We start from the raw sequence: 25,956 nt of genomic DNA, 5'->3' as shown, positions 1-25,956 counted from the left end.
GAGGAAGTTTCTCCCATGGATCTAGAATCCCCTTTGTGACATTTCTGGGGTCATTTGGTTGCTGAGGACTCACACAAGGTTGAGGACAATTCCACTCTCTTTTCTCTCCCATGAACCAGAGAACCTGCTGATCAAAGGTCTGGGGGGGGGGGGGAATGGGCTATTTGACATTTCTAAGCAGTTAGACTAAGTAAATTACGGCTGTTAGGAGACATTGTGCAATTATTCGATTTAGGATGAGAGGTGTCCTTAAAGTTGATGAACTGATTTACTGTGCTTCTCAAATTGTACCTTGCATATGAATCACCCATAGATCTTGTTGAAATGCTGATTTTGATTCAGCAGGTCTGGGGTGGGGCCTGAGATTATGCCTTTCTAAGACGCTTCTGGGTGACACTGATGCTGCTGGTCCATGGACCACACTTGAGAGGTAAAGACCTAAGAGACCCTTTACCTGCCTTACTGCTCACGAGCACTCTGCCCACCTGGGCTGCCTCACTCTTCCGGGAATGAGGTAAGGACAAGATGCTGCTTGATCACAAGGATGGTATATTAATATATTTACCTCCAATTCCTCTCAGCCCTGAAGGGTGAAGCTTCAAATAGAGCCTCAAAGGGATTCATTTGAGGTTTCTGAGGAGGGGGAGCTGGACAGGTCACATCGTTTTATATGGAGCTAAGGAAATAAGAGAACTTGGGGGCTATTTCTCTGGTTCAGGGACAGGCGCTTCTCCCGGAATCCAGCAGGGGGCGCACAAAGGGCCAAGACGAGGGGAGGAGCCAGGGGAACCCCCGCCGGAGCGGAACCTGGGAGCCAAGCTGCTGCAAGCTGAGCTCCACTGGGAAGTTCGTCTTGAGGCTTACATTTAGAGTGCACGCAGATGCTCCTGGCAGGCCAGTCATTCCCAAGGCAGAGGGAGGGGGGATCACTACTGAGTGTCAAAACGGTACTAGTGTGCCTTTGCTTCCCGCGCACACACCTCAGAAGGAATTATGCAGCCCCTCCACTGCCCCCATCTATCCCCTCCCTTCACAAAGCCTTTGAGGCGCTGTATCTGTTTTTGCAAAGTCTACAATTTTTATGTTTTTGAAAGATCAAAATGACAACCAAGTTTGTAGCTGGATTCAAATACTAGGGCCACAATTTAATAGAAGTGTGACCTTGGGTTAAGTACTTAACCTCTCTGAGTGTCAGTTCAGTCATCTCTAAAATAACAACAATCATAGTTTCTACTTCCCTCAGCATCAGCAGCGCTGGCTGCCAGGACACTTTAGTGCCAGAACCAGAGAATAGTTATTCATGTGTAATCCTCTAATATTTCTTGCTTGCTTAAGTAGACAAACTTCATTTATCCAGCTACACCTCACCAGAAATATATTCTTTCTAGAAACCACCGAAGGGGAAGAGTGAGAGAAGGAAATGGAATTTCACAACACATTGGAGCAATTTGGTGTTTCTCTTTTCGTGCACTCATGGGAATTACATAAAAGCTTCCCCTGTTTTCTTTAATATTCAACTGGTGGTCCCAAACACTATAAAAGAACAAAATATAACAACCAGACAAACCAAGGTTCTGAAGAAAGTATGTAGAAAACCCAAATGGTTTGGGTACTGAGTGGTTTCCCTTTTGTTTGTTGATTATAATTCCTTAGCACACAGTTTTAAGCCATCTGACTGAAAGAAATAATTTTGTCTTTTTATTTCATCTCTATTATTATGAAAAACTAACAACTAGCCTGCCACATTTAAAATCCTTGGGAAGGGGTAACTCACCAAGGGATGAAATGTTCCTACCTGTCTCTAGGTTCAGGCAACAGCAATATTCCCTATTAGAATATAAACATCTGACTGCCTCCCTAAATGCAACTCAGCTAAACCCGGCATGTTGATAAGCAGAAAACTATCAGGAAAGATGGGCAACCTCAAGGTCAGGGAGCAAGAGCAGATGAGAGCTGGGAAGTCCAATATTGCATCTCTTGAAAGTAATGACACAGGCAATCTGCTAAGAGCAGCAAAATTCATTTAGATTGTGATATAAAGGGGCAGTGGGGGGAGGGCGGGGAAGGAAAACCCTATTTAAGTGTCCTTGGTTGGACAGAATGGAAACATGAAGCAAATTTGTGAAACACTTGAGAACTGTCCTGGGAGGAATCTGTGGTCTGCGCTGGGCTTGCAAAAACAACGAGAAATTTCCCAGGCTGATACAATCCCGTTAGCTCTGCAGCTGGGAAGGGAAAGGGAGGGAGACAGGCTGGCGGCTGGGGGGTGGGGTGTCCCTTGACTCAAGTCCTGCAAGGCACAAAGAAGGAAAGATGATTTCATTAGCGATACCTGAGGGGCTGTGAGCTGGAAATGGCAAGGGATGGATAACAAGCTCCTGCTGAAAGCACAGGTCCCGATACGGGCCTCTAGACATTCACTGGGCAAGGAATCTGCCCTGGGCAGGCTGCTGCCTCCATTCTGGAGAGGAGGGATGGGGCAGGGAATCAAGGATAAATTTGGCTTTAACTTGCCCTTGGTGGTTACTTCCAAGATGCATGAGGTAATGGCAAAAGCTGGGAGATGGGAAACCTGGGTTACAGTCCTCCTTCTGCCACTATCTGGGGGCCCGAGACAAGTTGACCTTTCCTTGTCCACAGTTTCTCCATATGTACATTGTCAATTTTGAATTGGAAACATTTCAAATCCGTGTTAACTCTAAAGTTATCTAAAGAAACTTGCTGAGAACTATGACAGCAATCACAGACCAAGGCACAATCCTCCTTGGGGAAGAACATTCACCCTTCCTTTTGGGAACTTTGCAAGCCTTGTTATAGAGGCTCTTGAGAATATATCATGGAAAATAATATTATCAATTTACCAATAATAATGCATCCACATATATATCCTGGACTTAAACAGCAACTTTCTCCTGGCTAAGAATTTATTTTCAGAAGGGATTGGTTCTGAAGCTGGATCAAAGTTCGGGATTAGAAAACTTTTTCCCCTCCCTATTTCCACCTTGCCCATCTCCACCCCCATTAAGGAGGAAAAAGTTGTCCTACATCATTGCCTCAGGGCAGGTATGTGGCAGGACTATACCCAGAAGTAGTTGGCAGGTTCTTCTGGCTTTTTTTTCCCAAACAAGGTCTTTGGATTAGAGGCCAGAGAGGTTTGCCAGGAGGTACCGGGAAAAGGGAAGTTGGTGGGTAGAAGCTGAGAGGCTTGAAAGACATGAAGGGGAAAGAGGTCCCCGGCTCCCAGGAAGTACAAACTCAGGCAGGACCCCAGAGAGGAACCACTGTATGGTCCAGAAGCTGCAGAGACGCCATAGGGATAGGGATACAGGAAGCTCAGTGGTAACCTGCAGGGACCAGACAGAAAAGCAGGAGCCACCCTGCCCCCCACCCCTGCCCCTGAGGTCTTGGCAATGCAAACTGTTCAGAAATTGTGACAACCTGGGGTGATTTCTATTGTTGCCAGCCTGGTGAGATTAATTATTAATTTGGAAGGCTCCAAATTAATATTGAGTTTACATATAGAAAAGAAAGGGAGAGGCAGTATTTCTTACACACCCAAGCATTTAGAGACTCATACTCTCCACCCTTTCATTTTACATATTGGAAATGAAAGTGAAAGATAGCCTTAGAACTACCTAGAACTTTATGTCTTAGACCATGGTGAGAAGGAAGCTCAGATTGTAGAAATTCTGGGATGAAAGTAGCTTTAGACGATGCCTTTATTATGGCTGTCTGAGTACCAATCCTGGCTCAGTTTCCCTGTCCATAAAGTGGAATGGTTGTGATGATTAAATGAGATTATGAGGTAGCTCATAATTTTGGGTCCCTTGCAGTGCCTTGCACTTGGTAGATAATTTGTTGATTATTAAATTATTTATTGACTATTAAAGCTGGAACAACACACAGTGAAACTGGGGTCCAGATGGAGCTGGTTTGGTGACCTTGGACAAGTCACATTGTCAGTAGAGCTAGGACTCTGAATCTTGTAGAAGTGTCAGGAACATAAGCATCAATCTGCATTAAAGTACAAGCTTGCTTATCTTGAACTCAGTATAGTGGTTTGAGCAGATAGACCCAGAAGCCAGACTCCTTGAGTTTGAACCTGGCTCACCACTTCCTGCTGTGGGTTATCAGGTGATTTCCTTGAGCATCGTTTTTGTCATTGGAAAAATAATAATAACAACAATACCCACCTCACTAGTACTTAGAACAGTGTCTGGCTCAGAGTAAATGCCATTTATGTGTTTGCTATTATTACTGATGCTATTAATTTGTGCACAGAAAGGGGAAAAAGTCTGGCCAGGACCATTATAAAGGAAAGTCAAGTTTGGGGGCATTTGAGAGAAGTCTGCCATGGGCTGGAGTGGTGAGCACTAACTGTCTCAGTATTACAACATCCTTTCATTGGATTTCACAATACTGAGACTTTGGAAATTATCCAGAGAGAAAGTTGTATGGGACATTGTGTGAGTGGGTGAGGAAGGAGAACATGACGGGGTGGGGCTTGAAATGAAATATAATCAATGTGAAGAGGGGCCTTAATCCATAGTCCTTTAGCATAAATGAGCTTCTCTGTCTTGCATTCCAATGTGGTCAGAGCTTTTTTTTCATAAAACAGATAGAAATCTTCTCCTGACCTGACCACCTCTTCCTTCTTGCTGAAGAATGATCGGTCCTTTCTTTCACAGCCAAATTCCTCAAACCTGAAGACTACAGACTCCACCCAGTGTTTCCATCGCCCATTAATCAGTCCTCTTTTTAAGCCTTTGAGCTCTGGCTTTCCTATGGGAGCTCCTCACTTGAAATCCACCTCCTTCTTATCTTTTCTTGCCTGAACCTCCTTGTTCTCTTTTTAGCATTTGACAGCTTCTACCATCTATTTTTTTCTTGAAATATGTCCTCCCTTACCTTCTCTAATTTTCTTCTAATCTTTCCGTCATTCTGTTTTTCACCAGTTCCTTTTTCTTCTCACACTCTGCCAGCTTATAGTTCTCCCAAAGACAATGTTCTCAGCTTTAGGCTTCTTCCCTCAGTGATCATATTTGCTCCCATAAGTTGGACCATCACCTCTCCCAAGGATCTCTCTCTAGCCCTGACCTCAAAGTGCTGCTGTTGTTTAAAGGGTGTCCCCATTTGGGTGTCCTATTATAACTTCAGGCTCATTATGTCCTAAAGTGACTTAACAGTATTTTGAATTTTGAAAATCCTTCAGAAAATAAGAACTTTTCTGCACTTCACTCAGAGGCATTTCAGTGGACCTCTGCCCGTGCTGGGGACCCATCTCCTGTGCGATGCCGTCTCTACCGGTCTTGCAGGTTGTAAGCCAACTTTCTGCTTTACTCTTTTTATATAACTCATCACCAAACCCTATTTTTTTCCCCTCCAAATTTCTTTAGAGTTGACCTTCCTTTTACATTTGTATAACCCTGGCTTTAGCCTTCCATTCAATACGTGTGTATTGGGCACCATCTCCCAGGAATTATGTTAGTCGATGAGGCACATCAGGGACTAAACCCAATCACTGCCTTCAGGAAGATAGCAGTCAGCAGCAGGGATGCAGCCAAGTAACAGGCAGATGCAGGAGGGTGTAACAAATGCTGTTAGAGGGTGTTTGCAGCACAGAGGATGGCCAGACCCAGCCGAGGGGACCTCTACACCAAGGGGAAATAGACATGGAATCCTAAGGCTCAGCAGGAGTTAGGTGCTAGGGAAACCAGTGGGCATTCCGGGCAGGGGCTGCCAAACAGCACAGTCAAAGGAGCACAGGAAGTCCAGGCCCGGCAAGTGCAGCTGGGCTGAACTGGCTCACAGTGAACTCCAAGCGTGGAGTTCAAGGTGGGAGCTGGCGGGAGGCAAGGCTGGAGAGGATACTCTGGGGCCAGATCCAGGAGGCCCTTGTGTTCCATTCTGGGGTCAGCAGGGGCTGCTTAAGGGTTTTGAGCTTTGCGCCTGCATTAAACTCAAACTCCTCAAGGCCTCTGTGAGTTGGCTCCCCCTAATTTACCCAATCTTCAATTCCCAATACCACTTAGCCCATACCTTCTGCTCTAAGTAAGTGGGTGTTTCACTGGGCACAACCACATATGGTTGGATTTCAATCAAGAATCACTTTCCAAATGCTTCCCAGGTGCCGGACACCACATTTGGCTCAGGAGGTCCTAAGATAAATAAGACACAGCCTGCTCAGTCAATGTAGCGAAGAGACCCCTCAACTTAAACAGACAACAGGATGCTAAGAGCTTCAAGAGACGTACATGCAAGGAGCAATAGAGGACAAAGGAGTAATGGTCCAATTCAGCTTGAGGGAGGGAAGTTTTCATTGGAGAAGATGCCATTTGAGGTGCTTCTTTAAAAATGAAGAGGAGTTCCCCAGCAGAGCATTCTGGGCACAGGAGAGCAAGTGTAGAAAGAAAGAGGCATGCAAAAAAAAAAGGCAGGGTCAGAATCCTATAGGAAGGTTGGTGTGGTGGGGGTACATGAGGAGAGTGACAGCAGGTAGAGCCAGGAAGGGAGGCAGGGAATTTGGACTGCATCATGTGGGCAGTGGGGGCCTCTGTTTTGTTCTGAACTTCTTATCACCCGGCTTCATATTATCATCCTGGGGTCCTTGACTGTCGTTTCTAAATCCAGCTTAAGACAACTTGCTTCTCTAAGCCCTCTCTGCCTTTCCAAGTCCACACTGGCTGTCTTTGAGCTAATGGACAATATCACAAAATTCTGTCCTTAATTGTTCTCTAATTATTTTATAGATGCTAGTTTTGTCTTCCCACCTAGGCTTGGAAGCTTCTGAAGGGCAGGGACTAGGCCTCAAACTTCTGATTGTCCTATAGAGCTGAGCACATTGTCAGTTGTGGCCCCTATATTAGGGGGCTGCAGAACCAGGTCTGGGAAACACCCAAGCTTCCAGGATCTGATGAAAATTTGGATCTGCCTTCTGCATTCTTTTCCACAAAATTCAGAGTGAAACAAACTCCTCTGTTCAGTAACTGTACATTCCAATGTTTTCTTGCTATCCAAGTCTGTGAGCATAGAGACAAACAAGTAGGCCTAATATTTTGATATCAACACTCAGCAAAGCCAAACTTCCTGATGAGATCAACTAAGAATGCACTGTGCTGCACACACCTTCCTCGAGAGAAGTCTTCTTCCTCAGACAGAAAACCAAAAACTGGTCAGTTGGCTATGCATTCAGACAATGGAATCTAAAAGGGTCTTGCCTTGCTCAGAGCTATAAATGTCCAAGGGTGATATGTGCCAGCATTTAGGATGGAAAGGCTGTCAATGCATGGGTGTGCTCATTCTGACTATTAAAATATGGATTATTTTTGTACTGCTTGTTGAATGGCTGTGACCCTGGCCCCTCCTCCAGGATCTACCAGAGCCTCCTCACAATCCAGCTACTGAAGGATTAGCTTCTAGCACCACCGAAGTTTTCTCAGCCCTGTCCCAGGACTTCCCTTCTGACTGACTGTGCCTGCACCCTGGGAAGTTCCTGGCCACTGGCTTCTGCACACCAGAACAAGGGTGAAGCCGGTCAAGGAAATCTGGGACAGGATCATCAAGCTCAGACAGGCTGAGTGAAATGCAGGGAGAAGTGATCAAATCACACACTCTGGCAAGGGCCAGGCTGCTTCCTTGTGGGTAGCTGTGCTGAGTACCAGTGGGTAATTGCAATGTTCTCCTCCAGCCACTGAGCAAGAGCACTGCATGACAGATGACTGGAGTACAAACAGGGCATCACATTCACTGGCTCTTTGCTCGGCAACAGTATCTGAGGGACGCTGGGGTGAAGCAGCTTGTTTGTGGTTCACGGTGAGGAAATTGGTGTTGAAACACGGTGCTGGACAAATGTGTTCCAAACTCTAGGCAACTCCATAGCCAACCAAGTGCAAGCCAGAGCTGTGAATTCTGATCCCAGATAGCTTCAGCAGCCTTCCTGGACACCACCCCTCACCTTCTAAGACAATCCACCAAACCACAGTGTGGTCTGAGACCCATCCCTACCCTTAGAAAATGTTTCAGCTGTGGTTTTCCAGGAGCAGTGCCATGTGTGATTATCTGCACAAGCAGATTTTCCCCCTTTTTTCCCTTTTTTTTTTTTTTTTTTTTTTTTTAACATAAAGGCCAACAATATTTACTATGAAGCCAAGACAAAGTTTACAGGGCTGCAAGCTAAGTCTTTCTCTCTACCTGACGATACGGGGCGGGGTTCAAAGCCTTTTGTAGAGCGGTTCAGCAACTTTCTATGATTTCTATGGCAGCGCTGGAGGTGGGTGTCCCCCATTTCCAGGAAAGCGGGTGAAAGAGCTGACTCGGACAAGCCACCTGCCCCCTTTCACAGGGTTAGGATGAAAGCTGGTGAGAAAGTCTGAGAAGAGCGACCCCTCTGTTCGAAGGTGAGGATGCAAGGCGGCGGCGACGCCCACCTGCCAAGCACGGGGCATCCAGGAGGGCCCCCTTGCCGAGGGATCCGCGCCCCCACCCCCCGCGGTCCCTGCGGTGTGAGGCCGCGGTCCAGGGCTGGGAAGCCCAGCGGGGAGGAGAGTGTGACACAGTCCTGCACAGCCCGGCAGGAGGGCGGAGGGGAAGAGGCGCCCCCCGCCGCCGCAGGCAGCCCCGGCCCCGCCCCCGCCCCAGCTCCACCTCCAGCTCCAGCTCCAGCTCCAGCCCCAGCCCCAGCCCGCCAATCCCGGCCTCTGCCCCGGCCTCCGCGCGGGCACCAGTCGTCGCCAGCCCGCGGCCGCGACAGGGCGCTCACCTCGGGGGAACTCTTCCCGCACCGCCCGCTCCTCCTGCTCTTCCCCGCGGCAGAAGCGGCGCCCTCCGCCCGGGGCTCTAGGAGCGCCCTGCGCCCCGCCCACCAGGCCGCGCCCTCCGCGCCTCCGGCCACGCCCCCTCAGCCCAGGTACCCTCAGCCCTCCCGGGACCCCCCGCTCAGACCCGGGGACCCCGCCTCGGAGAGCCTGCGGCGGGGGGAGGGGCAAGGTGTCTGTGGACCGAAGGGGGATATTTACCAAGCGTCGGAATTTGGGTGTGGAGAGAGGGCCTGTGGGTTTAGGGAGGGGGGCTGGTAACCTGGAATCTCATCTTACAGAGGGGACAGCCGAGGCCCGGAGACCTGAAGTAATTGTCCAGAAGCCCAGCTGGAACCTGCCCAAAGAGGAATCAATCCCATGCTCTCTGACTCCTAACCCAGTGCTCCTTCACTCGTGTCTAAATTCAAGCTAACATCTGAAGACCTTAATGATGGATTCCCGTCAGCAAGTGATACTTTGTATGTTTGGGAGCTGAGGTGGTTTGAAGAGCGCTGCTCTGATTTTGTTTTGAGAAGACAGATCCTTTCTGTCCTACAAGCATGGCATTACTTCTGATTTGCCTTCCCTTTTCTTTTTTCCTACCTCCTCCATTGTTGGGATTTGCTGCACTTTCAGGATAAAGGAAAGAAATAGCTCCCCAGAGGCTTGTGCCGCTAAAGGGTTAAGGAAAGACGACTTATCAGAAGGTGGAGAAGTGGCTTTCTGGGATGAACCCTGGTTCAAGGACAGATAAGACTGTGGGTGGGGAGAGCATCTGGGTGGGGGCACAGACAGTGCAGGTGGGTGACCCCCACCCCACCCACTAACTTGCCACTGGGAGCTCAGAGTGTAATCAGAGTGCAGCCCACACTCCCACTCTCTAGTGATATGATATGATCGGGCAAGGCGGGAAAGATAGGCGTAAAATAAAGCCTGGCACTTAATTACAGTGTAAGAATCCCATTATAGAGTCTTCCCGGCTCCCCTCCTTGGCTGGCAGCTTGAAGTGTGAGTGACAAATTGCCTCGAGTGGGTCTGGAAGGGCTGCATGCAGAGGATGCACCGCCTCCAGGCTCTCCCTGTGTGGCAGTGCTTCCCAACCCCATGTGGGAGCTGTGTGGAGGGAGGGGGACTCACACTCTGGAGTGCTGGGGGGTCTGTGGGGGTGCCCAGGGAGTACTGAGAGCTGGGACCTAAAGAGCACCCTGCTGAGGCGGGTCCCAGCCATGTGGCTCAATGTTCCCTTTTGTTAGTGGAATCAGGAGCAATGTGAGAGGAGAAGTTGGTACAATGGCACCATGTACCCTGCTACATAGGTGTACCCCAAAAGACCAGCACTGTGCCTCGCTGTGTCATAGGAGTGCTATGAAGAGGTGGGGCAAGGAGGAGCCCCCTAGGAATTTCCAAAGGCCCCTCCTCCCCCTGAGGAGAGCAGCTCCTGGCTGTAGACATGAGGTTCCAGTCAGCGGTCTCCAGGGACTCACGTCAGACTCTGGGAGGAACCCTAGCTTCTGTCTACCTGGTCCTGTCTTCCCATTAATATGGTCACTGAATGATATGACAGCTTCCACCTGAATGGATTCTAGGCAGGGCAGCCTAGAATCTTCTCACAGGTGGTCCTTTAAGTGAGCTTCCATTATCTTTCTCCAGGGTTTGCAGAGAAAGGGACTTTGGCTGATCAGGACTAGAGGGTCCTTCACTTTTTTTCTCTGCACTAAATCCCTAGTGGCACACATACCCATTGGGCCCCTCATGGTGCTCACAAGCAGAGCTCTTCTGGAAGGTGAGAAGGTTGCTTTCACTCTCCTGTTTGAACCTTCAATGGCTTCCCTGTCTACTGAGAACAAAATCCAGATTCCAAACTAAGGCCTCAGCTGTCTCTCCAGGCTTGTCCCTTTCCCCTGCGCTCTTGCCCCCAGCCTTACAAGCCGCCTTTCGCTCGTTTAAGGTCTTCATGCATGCTGCTCCTTCTGCCTGGAATGCTCTTTCCCCACGACTTTGCATGGCTCACTCCTGCCCATCCTTGAGTCTCCCCTCTAAAGTCACTCCTTCAGAGGACTTCCCTACCCCTCTGTCTAAATTAGGTATCTCCTGTTATTCTCTCTCATGTATCCTGTTCTTTTCATTTACAACTCTTACCTCAATTTGTAATTTTATATTGATGTGTGTATTGGCTCGAGGTTAGTTCCCCCTATTAGACTGTAAGCTTCGTGAAGAGAGGGACCTTGTCTGATTTGCTTACCACTTCAAATTCAGTATCTGACAAGTGCCTCTCACTAAATTTTTGTTGATAAATGAATGAATGTTACTAGCTGTCTTCATTTTAATGGGTAAAATTAGCACTTAATAAACCTGTAAATGTAAGTATCAGTGACCATTTCTATAAAAATATAACAACCAAAACAAAATTTGGGGAAATACAAATACCAAGGTTTGTTAGGTACTTCTTAAAATTAACCATCCATTCAACAACCAGATTTTAAGCTTCTATTACAGGCCCTTTGCTCCTTGCCAGATACAAATCTGAACAAGATCTTTCAGTCTCAAGGAGCTCATAGCCCATTTTGGGAGTTGGGCTTATAAACCAATGTTTATAAAATAATTTGATGCATGCTACAATGACACATGTACTTAACTCTGCCTGAAAGATCAGAAAGACATCATGGACATGATGATGTAGTCACTGCAATAAAAGGATAAAGACCTTTGTCAGCTGGACTGTGTGGGGGAAGGGAGCATTCCGGGCAGGGAACAGCTTGCGGAAGAATTGAGGCATGAAGCAATGTGGGTCATTTTGGAACTGCCAGTGGTCTGGGTAACTGGAGTGCAAGCCGGTGAGGATGAGGAACACCAGGCTCCAGAAGACAAGCAAAGTCAAGGCCCAAGGCCCAAGAATGAGACCAAGGGTTCAGATGGGAAAAGACTGATAAATTTGGCTACATTAAAATTAAGACCTCTTTTCATCAAAGACATCATAAAGAGATTTAAAAGGCAGGAAACAAACTGGAGAAAATGTTTGCACACATTTAACTGCCAAAGAACAAATAGGTAACTTATAAACAGAATTCCTACAAATCAATAAGAAAATCTAATAGAAAAATAGACAAAAGATACAAGCAGATACTTCATGAAGGAGGAAATCCAAAATGACCACTACGTGAGTGAAAAAGTGCCAAATCTCATTAGTAATCAGAGATATGCGAAACAAATCTATAATAATATAACATTTACATATATATCAGATTGGCCAAAAATGACAAATCTGACATTAACAAGTGTTGGTGATGAAGTAAGCAACAAAAATTTTTATGCTCTGCTAGTGAGGATATGAACTGGTACAATCACTTTGGAAAAGTTTGGTATTATCTTAGAAAATTGACAATTCATCTGCCTTAAGACCCAGGATTTCAGGGACTGGGTGTGTAACCTAGTACTGCAGCACATTTGCGTGAGTGTGTTTAAGGCAGCATTGTCTGGGATATCTCTATGGCAGACAGTTCTAAGATGGCTCCCAACGATCTTGCCCTTCTGGTGTTCACGCCCTTATGTAATCTCCCTTTGAGTGTGAGCTGGACCTAGCAATTTTCTTCTAACAAATAGAGTATGGCAAAATTGATGGGATATCACTTCTGGGATTAGATTACAACAGACTAACTTCTGTCCTGCTCGCACACTTTCTCTGGGGTCTTCTCTCCTGCTCTGCGGGAGCTCATGTTGTGAGCTGCCTGATGGAGAGGCCCACATGGCAAGGAATCGAGGAAGTTTTCCAACCAAAAGCCAGTAAGGAAACGAAGTCCAATAGCCCGTGTGGAGCTGAATCTTACCAACAACCACTTGAGCAAGCTTAGAAGCAGATCCACCCCCAGTCAGGTCTTAAGATGAGACCATAGTCCCAGCCAACACCTTGAGTTCAGCCTGGTAAGAGACCCGGAGTCAGAGGACCCACTATGATGCCCAGAGTCCTGACTCTAGGAACCGCGGCATGATGTTGTTGTTTTAAGCCACCAAGTTTTGCGGTAATTTGTTAAGCAGCAATAGATAACTGTCCATCAAAGGTAGACTGGATCAATAAATGGCAGATCAATACTGCTCAAAGAATGGAACATTAGACATCAATGAAAAGGAATCAACTCTAATTACATTCACCAACACAGATGAGACATAAAAACATATGTTGAGCAAAATAATCAAAACCCGAGAGAAGAACGAACTGTTATTCCATTTATGTAAAACTAAAAACTGGTGAGGCTTAACTATATTGTTTAGGAATATATAAATAGATGGTAAAACTGTTTTTTAAAGTCAAGAAAATGATTGCTGTGGAAGTCAGGATGGCCAAGGGGAGGAGGTGTGGTTGGGAAGGAGCCCCAGTGTTCTTCTAGGGCAGGACGATGTTCTGTTTCTTTACTTGGGTGGTGCTTGTATAAGTATTTGCTTAATAATTGTTCATTACCAAGTACAGTTATGTTTTAGTCATTTTTATGTATGTATATTATATTTCACATTTAAAGATTTTGAAAAGGGAAAGGAAGAAACAAAGAAAGTGGGAAGAAGAATAGGAAAATCAAGAGATGGTGGAGCTAAGAAGGTCATTACGTGGATTTCAATATGAGAGAGGTCAGCAATATCAACTGCTCTAGAAATCGAATATCAAAAGGAGTGAAGTTTTCCCTTTGGATAAGACAAACCAGATTGCAGATGTGGTAGGCAGGGTTCTGAGATGGCCTCAAAGGTTCCTGTGCCCTGGTGTACCCGCCCTGTATAATCTTCAACCACTAAGTGTGGGCAGGACCTGTGAATATGATGGGATAATCACTCCCTTGACTAGGTCATTATATAGGGCTCCATCTTAGCAGACTGTTTAGCGAATTGCCCAGCTGGTCTTGAAAAAGCAAACAGCTATGGTGTGAACCGCCTCTGGTGGGGGGCCACATGACAGAGACTTAAGGGCAGCCTTGAGGAGCCAAGAGCAGTACCTGCCAGAAAACAGGGACTTCAGTCCTACAACTACAACAGATTTTGCCAACAATCCCAAGTTCCAGAGAGGATTGCAACCCAGCTGATGCCTTAATTTCAGCCTTGTGAGATCCTGAGCAGAACACTCAGTTATGCCATGCCTGGACTCCTGAACCATGGAAACTGTGAGATGGTAAATTATTGCTGTTTTAAATGACTAAGGCTGTAGTAATTTGTTGTGCAGCAATAGAAAACAAATACAGCATGCCATTGATGGCTTAAGTCATTTGGTCATTGAGAAAAGTCTGTGCAGGCCTTTAAGATAGGACTGTGACATAATTTTCATGCCTCTATGATCCCTCTACCTGGATTCAATAAACCTTCTTTCATTTAGCTACTTGTTAAAAGTCCTTCACAATTTGCCTCAAATACATAATGTGTCATTCCTCCCTACTATTGGTGACACACTTTTCACCTTTAATACAACTCTATCCTGTTCACTTCCCCTGCCTTCTGTGAACTCTGAGAAGGCAGGGCTTTTTCCAGAGTTGCGTCGTCATCACCTTCATGTCCCTCATCCTTGGCACCGGGCTCGACACATGGTGAGCACTCAACAAATGTTGGTGAAGGAGCGAACCAATGAATGGTGAAGACTCTTGTCACTTCCTTATGCCCATCAGGAGCCATGCTTTGGGAATGTAGGGACTGACTTTCTCTGTGGCGATTTCAGGCTTCTGGGATTCTGTAAAGGCACCACCATCTCATGTAATTTGAAAGCCCTCCAAGGGCTATGTTTGTCTCTTCTCCCTACACTCCACTGAGGAGGAGCCCACAGAGAGGGCAGCTGGCATAGCTTTGGCTAATGACAGCCTCAGAGATCTGAAGAGTAAAATGTTTTCTAAGAGCCCCTCTGTGAGATTATGCTATAACTCTTTGTGACTGTCAATTATTTGAGGGCATGAAGCAGTTGCAGGGTTCAGCAATACTATAAAGCCTGTGTAATCTCGGTTTTATAACTGAACTTCAGAAGAGCCCTTTGGCCAGTGCTCTAGGTTAAGAAAGAAAATAGCTGCTTGCTCCCATTCTGCTAAGATGAATTGACATCCAGCATCCATCTAGATCAGTACCAGTTGTCTATTTTCCCCTCATTCGATCTTAATTGCTTCTTTCTTCCCCTCCTTCTCTTTTTCCTTTCTTTACCTCCTTTCTCTTTTTGCCAAAGCAAAGCTATTTATTTCCAGAAGATTTATGCAGGCACATCTCTCTCCTGTATGACCAGAGGCATTCCTTGATCTAACTCTCCCCTCTGATTCTACGTGGAATCTGGCTGCTTCTCCCTGGACCCTCTTTTGTTTCCACTCTTCCTACTCCCTCCTCCTCCAAAGCTCAAAGTGGAATGCCTTTTACCTTACAAGTGAATGCGTGATTGTTGGAGTGGCATCAGTTCACCCTGCTGTGGTCTGCAAGGCATATCTGAAATCACAATTCCGGCACAGCTGCAGGCTGCTAAGCTGGCACTGCTCAGTCCTGCCTCTGCAAGCTTCCCAGTTGGCAAAGGGGAGCAGCCCAGAGGGAGGCGTGTGTTGGTGGAGGGCAGAGTTGCTCTTCATCTAGCAGTGTTTCATTCTGCTGCCTGGTGACTCCAGTGCCAAGAAAGTGAGCTATTCCCCTTTTTTCCCTCTGGTTTGTCATGAGCATGAATTATTTTCTTTTTTACTACTTTCATCTTCTGGAAACTTGTTGCTGTGTTTATGTCAGAGAACACATTTCTGAAAATCTTGATGGGGGACCAGTCAGCCCCATATATCACACACTTTCTACCAACCCTCCTTCCCCCCTTAGGTCATAAGGTTAAAATTGTGGCTCCACGTAAGGAAAAGGCCATATCATTGGAGTGCAGTTATGTGCCGCTGAGTCTTAGAGTCTTTGGTTGTTGAGGTCTGGGTAGAAATCTGTCCACTGTGACCTTCTCCCTTCCTTGTGGCTGTCAGGGATCTGGGCAAGGCTGGGTGGGGACGAAATGGACTCACTCAAACTTGACTGTATTCTCAATAAGCAAGTTACAGAATAATCATGAGTGGTGTTAGAAGTTTGGTTCCTCAAAGCACACCCTGTAGTAGAAAGTCTTTATTTATTTTTTTAATCCACTTGACCTGGAAACAGTTTGGCCCTGTTGATGGCCATCTCCTCCAAGCTATCTGCTCCCTTAGGTTCTGTGACATAGCCAGTTCACTCCTGACCTTTTTATCACAGCTCCTCATATCATATCCAGAACCAGAAGTGACATGAGCTTAAATCAGCTCCCCTTCCCTGGAGCTGACCTGGGCGAGGCTGTGTTCTTTTAGACATCTGTTCGGGCCATACTGAGGGCATCTTTGCTGCTTCATCTCCCACAGGTAATAGACATAAAAGTGTATCCAGATTTTCCCTTTGAAATTTCTTTAGTAGCCAGTTCTTTATGTCTGTTGTCATCAACACTGCCCTAGACTAGGCCCTCAACGCTTCACTCATTCACTTAATACATAATTATTGAATTCCCTACTCAACACAGGCTTGAGAGTCTGTTGGATCTGCACTCATGCACAGTGCTCTTATTTCCTAGCTATGTAGCCTTAGATAAGTTTTGCAATCTCTCCAAACCTCAGTTTCTTATTTGTAATATGAAAAGACTTATACCTACTTTATCAGGTTGATGTCAGGGTTAAAATGACACAATACATGTAAAGCACTTAGCAGAAAGTCTGGCAGGTTGTGGCACTTAACAATATAGTTGATGCTATTCCTAAGTTCCAGGCATGCTGTTTGGCACTGGCAGGAGAGTAAGGAGCCTGACTTGTTAGAAGAATGAAATGGATATGCACACAAGCAGGTGTGATAAAGTACTACAGGTACAGCAAGAGACATCTGTAGTGGTAGATGTGATCACAAAGTTCCCTGGGAAGGATCAAGAAAAACATCATATAAAAGGCATCAGCTGGGCTGATTCTTTTTTTTTTTTTTTTTAAAATCTTAACTCATTTTTATTCAGCCTTTCTTGAGTTTTAGTGAAGGAACTGATGTTTTTAAATTGACTTGAACATAACCCTGAAAAGACAGATTCCATTTATTGTCCTTCATGTCTAAATACTTCCTAGGTTCAACTGTGATTTCCCTATTTATCTTTTTTTTTTTCATTTTTATTGAGATTGTTCAGATACCATACAATTATCCAAAGATCCAGAGTGTACAATCACTTGCCCCTGGGTACCCTCATACAGCTGTGCATCCATCACACTTAATTTTTGTTCAAATTTTAGAAACTTTTCATTACTCCAGACAAGAAATAAAGTGAAAGATGAAAAAAGAAAAAAAGAAAAGGAAACTCTAATCCTCCCCTATCCCTAACCAACCCCCCTCAATTGTTGACTCCTAGTATTGGTATAGTACATTTGTTACTGTTTATGAAAAAATGTTGAAATACTACTAACTGTAGTATATAGTTTGTAATAGGTATATAGTTCTTCCCTATGTGCCCCTCTATTATTAACTTCTAATTGTATTGTTGTACATTTGCTCTGGTTCATGGAAGCGATTTCTAGCATTTGTACAGTTGATCATGGACATTGCCCACCATAGGATTCAGTTTTATACATTCCCATCTTTTGACCTCCAACTTTCCTTCTGGTGACATATATGACTCTGAGCTTCCCCTTTCCACCTCATTCACACACCATTCGGCGCTGTTAGTTATTCTCACATCTTGCTACCAACACCCCTGTTCATTTCCAAACATTTAAGTTCATCCTAGTTGAACATTCTGCTCATACTAAGCAACGATTCCCCATTCTTAAGCCTCGTCCTATATCTTGGTACCTTATATTTCATGTCTATGAGTTTACCTATTATAATTAATTCCTATCAGTGAGACCCTGCAATAATTGTCCTTATGTGTCTGGTTTATTTCACACAGTATATTGCCCTCAAGGTTTTGTCATCAACCCATTTTTTTTTTTTTAATATGGTTTTGTTCACTCACCATACATGCCATCCCAAGTAAATAATCGATGGTTCTCTGCATGGTCATACATTTATGTGTTCACCACCTTCATCACTATCTATATAAGGGCTGGGCTGATTCTTGAAAGATGAGAAGCTGAAGGCACGTTTTTCAGGCTTTACCATAGTTAAGGCATTTCCACCAGAAATTTCCCTGATCTTTGCCCAGTCTCTGTAGTACTTCTCCTGCTCTCCTTTAAGTCATTATCTACAAGCAGAGTGACCTTCTAAAACATAGTTCAGATCGTGTCATTCCACTACTTAAAACCTTCCAGTGGCTCCTACTTGCACTCGGAATACAATGAAAACTCCTTTGCATGGCCTATAGGGTCCTACTTGACCGGCCCCTGCCTCCCTCCCTCTCCCCTTCTGCAGTATGCTCCGGCCACACTGGTGTCCTTTCGGTTCCTGCTCCCAGCCTCTGTGCCTTCCCTGGGACTGGCTCCTTCCCAGCCTCAGGCCTCAATTCAAACCTTAACACCTCCTGGAGTCCTTTGCTGCCCACCGTATCTAAAGCGGAAAGCCCCTTTCCCCCTCTCCACACTTTTCTAATCAGTAACTTATTCATTCCCTCCACGTCCCTTATTGCTATCTGAAATTAGCTTGTCTGTTGGTTGGTTTCCTGTTTCAGTGCATGTTCTCCCCACTCAATCTCAACTCCTTGCTCATTGTGCCTAGGGCAGATCCGGCCCATGGCTGGCTCACGGTTGGTATTCAGTAAGTATTTGCTAAGTACGTTAGTAAGCTGGGAGGATCTCTCTGTGGCTGAAATGACTGACAAGGCTGCCCAGGCAAGGCCCTCCTCACCGGCCTCCCTCTTGCTCTGGTCAGTACAGCCAGAGAAGCTTTCCTAAAGCCCACGGTCACTGTGTCACTTCTCTTTGATGATGTCCCATTGCTTACTGCTTATTCTTCTTGATTTTATTTCAAATAATGTTTTTCCACCATTTCAGAAATTGGAGAAAGACTGAAAAATTCAGTGAAGTAAGGAAGGAACAGAAATCACTTTTTTCTGATTATAAAAATGTATGTTTGACTGTAGAAAAATTACAGAAAATGAAAATGTGAAGAAAGAAATAGATTAACCAGACTCTTTTACATTCATACATTCTTTATGTACACACCTGTGCGTGCACCCACCATACTTGGCATTTCGTCATACCCCACAAAACAGATTCAACTTCCCAACACATTAAGGAAAAATGAATATTTTAGAAAAGATTTTGTTGGGAGACAGGAAAGAGATCCACGTCACATCCCACCCGTAAGAAACAACCAAATTCACATTTGTTACCTCTCCCTCTCCTACAGTTCTCTTTCCTGGGCAATGTGTGATGGCTATGCACACAGATTCTGGTGCCAGAATTGCTTGGTTTGATCCCTAATTTCTGCTCTTTATTAGCTGTAGGATCTTGGAAGAGTTACTTAACCTCCCTGGGCCTGAGCTTCCCCATCTGTAAAGTGGGAATAATAATAGTACCTACTCACAGAGTTGTTAGGACTTAGAAAAGGCTGAGAACAGTGTCTGGCACATACTAAATGTCGCCTATTGTTATTCTTCCATTTAGCCTCCCACAATTCTTTCTATGGTTTGGAGCAATTCAATTATCACCCCATTTCGTATTTCTCACTCAGCAAAACAAAAGCCACATGATTGAAAACATTACAACTCCCAATGGTGACACGCCTGCCTGTGTGTGTGTGTGTGTGTGTGTGTGTGTGTGTGTGTGTGCGCGCGCACATCACTATCCTCTCTGGGCTCATCAAGGTAACCAACCAAAAGCAAATATTTTCCTAGAGAGGATTTCTGCCGCTTGGAAAATAAGATTCATTCTTGTTTAGCTTTTCTCATTTGAACTCTCTCAAACTCATTCTGTGTGTTTGTGTGTGTGTGTGTGCATGCATTTGTATCTGTATGTATAAATTACATAATCAAGATCACACTATATTTATTCCTTTTAAAGAAAAACCAATGTAAGGACACACGTATCTTAGAGAGAAGATGATATGAATGGAAGCTAATGATATAATTATTTGCTTCTTGGTATTTTATTACCTTTTAAAAATTATAAAAGAAAAATTTTATATCATTCAAGATGTAGAAAAATCACTGTTCAATTTCCTTATTTTTATGTGGCCATATTTAACTTTTTTTTTTTTTAATGGAGGCAAAAAAAGAGTCAGTTAAGTAATTCTCTCCTGGCACTATCTTCTACCATGTTAATAGTTTACTATTGTTTGTAACGGCTGGAAAGAACAACAGCAGTTAGTTATGTTTGCTTATTGAGCATGGCAAGACATATCATTGCAATTATGGGTGATGGATTTGGCACAAAACCTCAGCCCTTGGTGCTGGAAAAGGAGCAGAAGCTGGAGAGGAAGGGATCAGTTCTTTGCATGGTCAAGCATTGCTTAGGTAAACAATTCGACTGCATCACTAGATTCGGTTCCAAATTAAGCAAGAAAAGACCTACGACTACTATTCATATATGATTTCACCACCCTTGTGTTCTAAATTTATTTCTTGTTGAATGGAACATATGCTCATATAATTTTTTTTTCCATAAAAGTTACATTTTCTGTGCCCATATATAAGAATATCTTTAAGTTTATGCCACATATCACAAGCAATGTAGCTGGTAGTAAAATTCCTATATCTTTGCCTTCCTTCTATCAAAATGCTCTGGATGTAACTTTTTTTTATTAATATTTGACAGAGCCAAGAAATCTGAAACTAACATAAAATCTGTTCCTTTGCTTATAATGTAGGTATAAAATTTCCCCAGCCCAGATGCTTACAGTCCTTATAATTAAAGTCTATCTCCAAAAGATTTCTAGAAGAGGGTCAAGTCATTGATTTTTGTCTGGAATCCAGACAGTGCTTTTATTCTTCTTATTTGTGCCTTTTATGAATTCTATCAAGTTTCCTTTAATCATGTCTTTGATTATTTCTTCTGTTTTGTTTGTTCTAACACCTATGATAACTATGTTGGATCACTTTCCTTTCATCTGTCACCTTCTTTCTCATAGTTTTCATGTCTTTGTTCTTTTCTCCTACTTTCTGAAAGTCCTTCTGAAGTTTGTCTCCCAACTTACTGATTTAGTAGACCGTGGTTAGTTCTACTAAAGTTCTACTAAGACACAATGTGACTTTTCTCCCAAATTTTTACTATGAAAATTTCCCAAGCAAAACAGTTGAAAAAATAATGCAATGCTCATCACATAGACTCAGTAATAGTTAATATTTTGCCGTATTTTCTTTATTTGTAAATGTATATGTACATAAGCATATTTAAAATGCTGAACCATTTGAAAATAAGTTGCAGATATTACAATGTGTCCTCTTTAAGTACTTCAGCATGTGCATCTTAAAAGTAAGGACACTTTCCCTATAACCCAAAAACACGCTCTAATGCCATCTAATAGCAGCTCATATTCAAACTTCCTCAACTGTTCCCCAAATTTCTCTTTTTTCCCTTGAATCAGTATATAATCAAGGGTAATACTTTGCTTTTTGTGGTTTTGCCTCTTTAGTTTCCGAATCTAGTAGAGTCCCTCCGCTTTTCTCCCACCCTCCTTACCATCTCACTTTTTTCAAGATATTAACTTTTAAAATCTCTTACATTCTGGGTTTGTCTGATAGTTTCCTCTTGGTGTATTTAGTTTGTTCCTAAGCCACTGTGTTTACTGTAAGTGGAAGCTAGGTTTAAAAGTGTGATTAGATTCTGGTATGTTCTTCATTTCAACTGATGTTCCATTACTAACAATCCTAAATTTGATCACATGGTTAAGTTAGTAACAATCAGAGCTGTTATTGTAAGGCTACATTTCCCCTCTTGAAATTAGCAAGTAATGTGCAGGGTGATACTTGGCACCAATGTTGTTTCTATTGCATACTTAATTTCCCTGTAATATTTTCCTATCTTCCTCTACATATAATACTTGTTGTCTTTTCATCTCAGATCATTTTATTTCTGCTCTGCTTTATGAAGGCCATAGCTTTTCGCATTCTTAAGAGAATAGCAAGTGCTGTTCTCAAATTACCTTTTGTCTTCTGTAGAAAATCACTTCCAGAGATCCGGACATTCTCAAGTCTTCAGGATGATGGCTCCTTTCCCGTGTTCTACAGTATGTTTTTGAAGGTCCAGTCTGGGATTTAGGTTAACTCCTTCTCAAAGCAGGAGGGATCCTCCCAGAGCTGCTGTTTGTCCACAGGTGGGTGTGTGGCTCGCCATGGCACCTCTCTCTTTGTTCACTTAGATACTTGTCAGATTCTCTTTCTAGATCCGTTTCTAGACAACAAGTCAATGGGCAGAGCTCCTAGCCCAATTCCCACGTCTAGTAGGCTGTTCCCCCAGACTGCAGTGAGCTCTCCTTAGCCCCTCTGCCTGGTTCTCTGATGTTCTGCACAGATGGACACATACAGAAGAACAGTCCTCAGAGCTCACTGCCACCAGGGCTCCTCCCCACGTGTGTCCCCTCTCTCCCCTCACTTCTCACTTCCTGCCCTCCTGTCTTGGGAAGCAGAAGTCTCTAAACAGACGTATAAAGAGAGAAGTGCTGTCGAGGGCCAAGGGGATGGGGATAAGAAGGATCACAGTTCTTTTTCTACTAATGAAAGTCGCAGCTCTGTGGTCTGACTGCTCGGGTTTCTGGTCTACATAGATTTTGTGTTTGAGAATCAAGGACAGGCAGTAGGGGAAGGGAGGATAGATGGCTCTCTGTGTATGTTGAGGCAGACAGCCTCATGGTTTTTAGTTGGTGGTCTTTTGATTGGGCTTTTCAATCCAGTTTTATAAACTTTGTACTTAGTAACTGGGGAAAGATCAATTGTTCAATCTAGTTTTGGGTGAGTGTCTCTCACCCCAACTTCATGAAAATTTTAGTGGGAAATTGGGGAAGGTATGTTGGTGGCTGACATCCAGATCACCCTGGCAGACTTCTGTCTGACTACCAAGGCTCTTTGGAGCCCAGCTCTGTTTCTTATCCATTCTATTTCACTACATCTCAATGGAAAATTTCTGTTCCGGTCAGGATAGCATCCAGGCTCATTCAGATCTTCTTTTACTTGGTCCCTCTCACCTGGAATCCCTTCCCTCCACCAATCTAAATCTTTAAGTCATCTCCCCCTTACTCCCATGTATGTTTTCTTGAATATTCAGTCCTACGCAAATCCCTCTTTCTTCCAAAATCCTGTAACACTTAGCGTCTGAACTGCACTTTTCAGCCCCATTATATGTTCACTTTTTCTTTTTGCTTCATGAGTGTCATCAATGTCTCCTGAACTTGAAGCTCTTAGATTGAGTTCCCTGAGAACAGGAATGAAGATCTTCTTTTCCAGTCCAGTACAGTACTGGGATTGTATAACATAGCAAAACCTCGAGTTGTCAATGATGGCGATTAAATGTAGAAATGTAAGAAAGTTTTTACATGAGGGAGAACAAGTGAATGTCAGTATTACAAGGTGTTGAAAATAGAATAGTATAAGGGAAAAATGCAATCAATGCAAACTAGGGTCTGCAGTTAACTGTAACAATGTAATCTTCTTCCATTAAGTGTAACAAAGGCAATATACCAAAGCTAAAAGTCAACAAATGGGATATAAGGGAAGGGTGTGGGATTCTCATGGTGGTTGGTGGTGTTTCTCATTTTTTATTCTTTATTCTTTTCTTTTTTCTTCCTCTTCTTTCTTTGCGGAAGAAATGGAAATGATCTCATACAGATTGTGGTGGTGAATTATACCAGGAACTTTCGACTGTTCACTTAGGATGGATTGTATGGTGCATGAACAAAACTGTTTAAAAAATAAACAGAAAGATACAAGTGCTGGAGAAGATGTGGAGAGAGAGAGATATACCTATTCACTGCTGGTAGGGAAGTGGAATGGTGCAGCCCCTCTGGAGGGCAGTGTGGTGGTTCCACAGGAAGCTAAGTATAGGGTTGCCATATGGTCCTGCAACCTCATTATTTGGTAAGTACTTGGAAGAACTGAAAGCAGGGACATCAATAGGCATTTGCACCTAAGTGTTTATGGTGGCAGTATTCAGGATTTGCAATGGATTGAGGTGGCCTAAGGGTACATGGAGGGGTGAACAGAAGGGCAAACTGTGTTGTATACATACAATGGAATATTAAGCAGTTGCAAGAAGGAAAGAAGTTGTGAGGCATGCAAATAGGTTAATGAAACTTGAGGACATTATGTTGAGTGAAAGAAGCCAGAAATGAAAGGACAACTATTGTAAGGCCTCACTAATATAAACTGACTATAATGAGCAAACACTGAGAATTGAATTTGAGAGCATAAGTTATCAGGAGATAGAAGGTGGGCAGAGATTGGGCAATCGATAATGCAGGAGTGCAGAATGTTCAATAAAGCTTGTTGTAAAGGTTCCTAGATTGTAGGCTCTTATGGCAGTCGCATCTATTTCTGAGTTGTCACTGTTATTTAAGAGATGTTTATTTGGTTCAAAATTTATATTCTCCATAGCACACTATCTAATTTAACCTGTATGATCAGTTTATTTAAACAACATAATTACTTGAAATCTAGAATAGAGAATGAGATTTTGTTATTCTGTACAGGTTAATGTAATACCCTGATACATCCCAAAATATTTTGGGCAGAAAACAAAATAGTTTTTGTAAAGTTCCCTTGAGGGACTGGGGGAAAATGTGAAAATATTAAACTTCCCCACCTGGGGAATTCCTGATATTCTCATAAGCATTACGGACTAGCAATGTTATAGGCCAAGCCCTTGATCTTGGGGCTTGCCATTATAAAACTTGTTCTTGCAAAGGAGAAACTAAGCCTACTTATAAATGTGCTTAAGAGTCACCCCCCCCCCCAAAAAAAAACCTCTTTTGTTGTTCAGATGCAGTCTCTCTCTTTCAGCCAACTCTGCAAATAAACTCACTACTCCCTGTCCCCCTCCCTCCCAACATGGGACATGACTCCCAGGGATGAGCCTGGCTCTGGCATCATGGAATTGAGAATGCATTCTTGACCAAAAGGAGGAAAAGAAATGAAACAAAATAAGAGATTTCAAATCGAGTTGAGAGGTCATTCTGGAGGTTATTCTTATGCATTATATGGCTATTCCTTTTTAGTTTCTAGTGTATTAGAATATCTAGAGGGGAATACCTTTGAATCTGATGAACTGTAATGCAGTAGACTTGATTTTTGATGACCATGTAACTATCTAGCTTTTATAGTGGGACCATGTGATTGTGAAAACCTTGTGACTGATACTCCCTTTATCCAGTTTATGGGCAAATAAGCAAAAAAAATAAAGACAAAAAAATAAATAAATAATAGGTGGAATCAGGAGTATGGGATGTTTTGGGTGTTTTTTTAATTTTTATTTTCATTTTTTCCTGTATTCTGGAGTAATGAAAATGTTCTGAAATTGATTGTGGGGATGGATGCACAATTATATGATGATACTGTGAGCCATTGATCGTATACTTTGGATGGATTATATGGTGTGTGAATATATCTCAATAAAATTGCATTTAAAAAATATTGGATGTTTGTGCGTCTTCTGACTTCTGTAGGAGTAGTCTGAGAGGGGGGACAGCAAATGACTTAGTGAACTTAAGAAAGGTTGGGTTCCTATTCCCTAATGATGCTCCTTCTGTGACCTGCTCACTGCATCCCCCACAAATGGTGACCTACATTATTATGCTCCCCAAACACCAGTCCATCTGCCCCAAACATCTTCCTCAGCTGCATGGGCTATAAGGTCAGGCAAGTCTCAATTTCTTGAAACTTTGGATAATGATCTGTAAAGTAAAAATAATAATGCCTTCCTCCCAAGCTTGATGTGAGTATTAAATGAGTCAGTTATTGCATGTGGAAGTGTGTTTCACCCAGGGCCTGACCTGTACTAAGCAAGAAGCTAGTAAATATTTGAACCTAAATCTACATTAAATACCTAGTATTGTTTAGTCTGTCCTGAAATTAGCTATATAAACTACTCTTCTTTTCCTCTTTCTTTATCCCATCCTCTTTATTTCACCTATATGCTCCCATCCCATTTTCTTCTTTTCCACCATTTTTTAAAATGTCAGATACTCTGTACTGCTGAACTGGAAAAGTATATTTTCTGGCTCCCATTGACAGGCTCGTTGACACTCTGAACAGTTGGGCTATATAAAAAAATTCAGTCTT

The 25,956-nt window shown here is 43.7% G+C and overlaps 1 protein-coding gene and 1 long non-coding RNA gene across 5 annotated transcripts in view; one reads left to right on the top strand and one right to left on the bottom strand.

Annotated features, from left to right (window-relative positions):
• Positions 1-22,197, bottom strand: part of TLR5 (toll like receptor 5) — a 39,371-nt gene extending 17,174 nt beyond the window's left edge. For 2 of the 4 annotated variants that reach the window (XR_005214849.1, XM_037823226.1), the window contains exons 1-2: positions 8,759-8,798; positions 6,040-6,158 (exon numbers count right to left, since the gene is read on the bottom strand). The gene's annotated coding sequence lies outside the window, so the exon portion shown is untranslated. Of the gene's footprint in view, positions 1-6,039; positions 6,159-8,758; positions 8,936-21,830 lie in introns of those variants that run through there. The other 2 variants (XM_037823236.1, XM_037823234.1) reach the window with 2 other exon arrangements.
• On the top strand, positions 8,690-11,159 carry LOC119524559. The gene is made up of 2 exons (XR_005214850.1): positions 8,690-8,905; positions 9,095-11,159. It is a non-coding gene; the product is annotated as an uncharacterized LOC119524559 (long non-coding RNA).
• Positions 22,198-25,956: the final 3,759 nt, after the last annotated feature.

The sequence above is a fragment of the Choloepus didactylus genome, chromosome 2, assembly GCF_015220235.1.
Source record: "Choloepus didactylus isolate mChoDid1 chromosome 2, mChoDid1.pri, whole genome shotgun sequence".
Classification (NCBI taxonomy): Eukaryota; Metazoa; Chordata; class Mammalia; order Pilosa; family Megalonychidae; genus Choloepus; species Choloepus didactylus.
This window is presented reverse-complemented; position numbering and strand designations above follow the sequence as displayed.